This window comes from Morone saxatilis, unplaced genomic scaffold, assembly GCF_004916995.1.
Source record: "Morone saxatilis isolate NCDOM2014 unplaced genomic scaffold, NCSU_SB_2.0 Contig17, whole genome shotgun sequence".
In the NCBI taxonomy this organism is placed as follows: Eukaryota; Metazoa; Chordata; class Actinopteri; family Moronidae; genus Morone; species Morone saxatilis.
The window spans coordinates 1,910,820-1,916,114 of NW_023339729.1; positions in this window are offsets into that span (position 1 = coordinate 1,910,820).

Here is a 5,295-nt window from a genome sequence, read left to right on the forward strand (position 1 = left end):
TGATTGAGTCAGGACTAGAATGCAGAACCTCCACTTGCCAGTCTTCCTTTGACCACTAGATGACAGTGTCAGACACGTCCAGTAGTCGACAGGGTGAGGCAGAGCCCGTCTAGGTGAGCTGAGCTGTGCTGTATCTGCAGTGCAATTTAGCGCCCCATTGAAGTTTGTCATCCAATAAAAAAACAAAGAAATAAAAAAGTAAAATACATAATGGAATGGAAAATTATATAATAATACTGATTATAAGTAAAAACACCTGAAATGCTTGTATAAAATATACTAGTTTAAAACCAAGCACTCATTGCTTATATTAAAATAAAGTGTCACCACATAAATACAAAACGTTATTCCTCCGCCTACAAATATAGTCCCTGAGCACGCGAGGAGGCTGGAGGTGTGATGATTCATTTGATCCATTAATATTGTTTATCCCACAGGTGTGTGTGCGCGCGCGTGTACGTGTGTGGGCTTCTTCGTGACTCCGCTGATCAGACTGTAGGACTGCAGCATCGCGGATCTCCTAAAGAGGGATTAGTCCGCTGGACCGTTGCACTCCCGACCTAAAGGGATACATTTGAATGGAAGAATCTGCTGGAGTAAGGTGATGTGAACGCCTCCGCGCTGGGTCGGGGTGCATCCAGGTAGAGGCTGCGGACGGCAGGTTCACCCACACCGGGCGGCTACGACGGTAGGTGTGACTTTACACCATCTGTTATAACTTACAATTGTGTGCATGAGTGGCTTCACACTGTTTGATATCCCAGCTGTCCTGGTGTATTAACGACAAGTGGTTAACTAGCTTAGAAATGCGCCGTTTTGGCCAAAGGTATGTAGCGACAAACTCCATTAAAAATGTAACGGTGTAATGTTGGCTCGTTTACCGGTAAAAGTAGGCCCCTCGCTAAAACTGACTCTACACTTTTTCGAAGTCGACACACTCTTGAGCCAAATTCGGCATTCGTGTGATACAAAAAGCGGCACAATTTCAACTTTAAAATGTGTTCATGTTGCTCGATATTGCCCTCTGCCGTGACACCATAACAGTGTTGCAGTAGGGTAAAAACAATAGTAAAAATCGCGTATGTGCTGCTTTATTATACTGACTGTACGATGAATCAAAGACGGAGCTCTAAATGTGTAGAATAACTCAAAGCTTAGACTTGTTCTGCCATGTAGGGTCGTTGCAGTCCAAACAGCATAAAAGTGACACATTTCTGAACAGAGTTTGGCCCGTTGCAGAAAGTTGCCATGTTTCGAGGAAAGGTGACGTCGGTGTTTCTTCATTATAGCCAAGCTACAAGAGTCTGTAACGTTTTTTCTTTTTGATAAAACACTGTCAAAGTTAGCTCCTAAAGCAAGGATGTGGGTCTTAATCCCAGGCAGCAAAGTTAAACCCCCTCTATAATGTCTTTCTTGGGAATATGTCATTATGGTTGCACTTGTGTAAACAGTGCAGTCAGTAACAGGGGATTTTAAATGATTAGCTGTCTCCTATATGACTGAACGTGTGTGTGTGTGCGCACAGTGCAGCTGTATGGCTCTATGGCACCCATACTGCATGTGTGGGCACTGGCTGTGCACTGTACACGTGTGTTTGTGTGTGGCTGTCCATGGTCGTCTGCTGCCATTTATGAATGGCATTGTGCAGCAGTGTGCGTGGTACTGCCTGTGGTGTTGTGTCCACAGTGCAGTAAAGCGTGCCCCGGTGTGTAATGGACATTTGTGCTGCAGCAGCATTCCGAGTGTTACATAACAGGTTGTCCTCTGCATCATCCTGCAGGGCTGCCCAGGATTAAATAAAGACTCAAGTGCTTCTCCTTGGCATGCTGGAGCGCTTTGTGTGTCTGTTATGAGGACGCACGCACCTCTGCTGGTTTATCAGAGACCGCTCGAATGAAAATCCCATAGAAGAAAATAATGATAACATAGGTATTTACAGCAGTAACAGACAATACAAACTGATACTACAAGTATGGAGTGAAAACAACATCCAGTTAATATGGAATACAAGGACAGGGACAACAAAACAATTATGGTGCAATTCAGAGGCGGTCACATTTACTAAAAGTACTAATCTTTAGTTAATAACAATGAACCATTACTTAATTCTAAAGGCTGATTACTGCTTTTCTGTTTTAGACCCTGAAAGTTAAGTCAAACGACAACCATTTAGCATGGTGCTACACCTCAGTCTGCATGTGATCTTTCTGTCCATTACAAACTTGAATATTTTCTTCCATAGCAGTTCCTTGTTCACCTACAGAGGCTGCAATCTCTTATTGCTGCTGCTGATTATACTGCAATGCATGTCATCACAGGTTAGACTGGGTGTTGATAGATATAAGCAAAGATCCCCTCCAGACATGTATTAAGACATATATAAATAGTCTGCTTGAAACAATAATGTGTGTATGATATGTTTTTCCAAGAAAAATAAGTTTTTTTTCCGCATTTAAACCCTTAAAAAGTCATCTCCTCCTCCTCCTCGTTAAAACTTCCACAATCTCTGAATATGCAAATGTTGTTCAGTTTTCCTGCTGCACACAAGCTGTCTCCTCCTTCACTGTAAAGTCCATTCTCAGTGTCAAACTCTGAGCTCTGAGTTTTGAGTGAGTGGGACTCGCTGTGAGTTTAGGATGAAATGCTCCAACCCATCAGTATAAAGTACAAAGTCAAACTGGGATAACTAGATGTTTTTAATGAGAAGAATTATGAGCAAACCTGACTTGTAACAATGAAAACAGGATCAGTAATCATATGACTGGGTGCCATGCCACCTAATCATATGATTACTAAATACTAAGAATGGAACTGAATGAAAGAATAAACTGATCTGTTAAACTGAATTAGGCTCAAAATCCTTTTGAGACACATTACTATAAAAAACCAAACCCTACCAAAACCTGAAATGATATCTGAACAGTTTAAATTAAATTCCTTTATTGTATATTATGCGCTCTTCTCTTAGTGGAAATAATGACAGGATATGTTTTCACATTGTCTAAAGGGTGTCTCCTGGTAAATGTTATAAAACCGTACAAAAACAATCTTCTAAAACACAAAAGGATCTTGGTGCACATTTTCTGTGAAATGTTTTCCAGCTGCTCACCAGTGGAGAACTTTACTGTCCCGTAAGTACATGTCTGGCATTGTAATGTCAAGTCCAAATGACAAAGCAGTATATTTTAGTATACATATAAAAGGGTGCTATACTACTTTTTAGATGTTTGCTGAAGTTGGATCTCTAATTAAATTGTGTAGCTTACGTGCCACTGTTGTGTAGAGATCTATGTAAGCTGAAATGACACAGACAACGTGTAGCTTTAGGCTGATTACACTGGTGCATATGTGCAGTGTTTCAGTTACTGTTACTGTATCATTTACCTCTTTGGCAGTAGAGCCAAATGTATTGGAAGCCAAGTGTCTGCAGGTCTAGTGCAGCCACTCCTTTTCAACGGTGTGATTGTGCACTTAGATGAGGCTGTGCTTGTTCATGTGCATGGAACAGTGTGTCTGTGTGTGTGCGTGCCATAATTGGCATTTTTGTGTGTGAATGTGTATGAGGTAGTTAAAGGCCCTACTTTGCCCAGACTTGTCGTTGGTATCAACATTGTAACTTGTTGTGATTGATGAAGCTATTATCCACAAGAACAGATTAAAAGAACAACACTTGGCTCTTTGGTGCCAAACCCAAACCTCCACAGCAATCTAATTTAGAATTCTACCACAGCAGTGAGTGTTTACTGTCAGTCAGGTTGGATCAGAATGGTCTTACACAAAGCTTTCTGCCCTACAAAGCCTTTAGCACTGTGTCTAATGGTGTAACTGACAACCATGTTAAAGATGTTGACTAAAACGGCTTCACTTAATATTTTATATAAACTATTGGTGAGATGATTTGTGTGTGGTGTGAATTGGAGACTGGTGGAGACCAACCCATGTGCCAAGGTGTATCGTTTCTGCAGTGATGTTTTAGGTAGAGTTGTTCTGATATCAGCCACAGAAATTCCTTACGTACAGCCTAAAATGCGGTATCGGGTATCAACGAGTACGTGTGTCTGTACGAAGTAATTCATTAGCCCTGGAGCAGGAAACTGCTAGGAAGTAGCGGGGTCCTGTTTTGGGGTCACTACTTCAACATCTTTTTCCCGGTATAGCAGTCATGACCCCTACTGGATTCTGATGAAGGATTTAACCTGAGCCAGGTCATACAACAATGACAGCAACCACGCAGGCTTAGTATATGCTTGTTAAAAAATAACAATATTCTTTAACACGTGTATCGGATCGGTACTCCGAATTGAACGATATGCAAAGTTAGGGTATCGGAATTCAGAAGGCAGAAATGGTTTTTGAACATGTCTGGTTTTAGGTGGTTGTTAGGTTTTGTTGTATGTTTAGTCACGGGCAGGACATTCATGATCTCACAATGTTAACGAGAGTGAGAAATGGTCTGTATATCTGCCCCATGACTCGGATCTGCTCTAAAATTGCATGAGTTCTTCCTTTGCCCATGCTACACTAAACCAAGTTTAATGAACATTGGGCTAGTAGTTTTTTCCATAATCCTGCTAAACATTGGGCAGCTAAAGAGCCAGATGCAGTACATATATCCAAAACTGTTCTAAAAGGAGAGGAGCGTGAACACTGGACTGAAATGTGACTCCATGCTAATGATGCTAATGTCGCCCTGTTTCTGCTGTATGTGTAAACAGGGAATTGTTTGCTAACACTTTTGCTAACAGGTGGCCAAAAAATCAATGAATGCAGGTGTGGCATGCTCTAACATGTCATGGAATGGACAGGTGCAGTTAATATTGGAATGTTCCTTCTATTATACAAGCTTGCTTGAAGAGGCACGGCTTACTGGGACATTCAAATGGTGGAAGAAGGTTATCATTATTGCTGTCAGTTTTACCTGTGCCTATATGAGAAGTGAACATATGTGGGGTCTAATAGCTGCAGGGAGATTAACACCACAACATTCTGAGCACTGGCAGTAAATAACAGTGATTATCTGGTTATCACAGCGAATCTGACCTGCGGCCCTTTGCTGTGTGTCATCCCCTCTCTCTGCCCCCTTTCCTGTCTGTCTTCAGCTGTCTGTCACTATCAAATAAAAAGGCCCAAAAAAAGAGAGAGATCAGAACACACAGCAGAGCAGTATGTTGGTATGGGGCTGCAGAACATTCTGACCACCAGCGTGCAAAGGTGGTCACAATGTTATGGCTGATCGGTGTATATTCATGTGGAAAAAGAACACCCTGTGAAGCTACAGTATATGTTACATGTGAC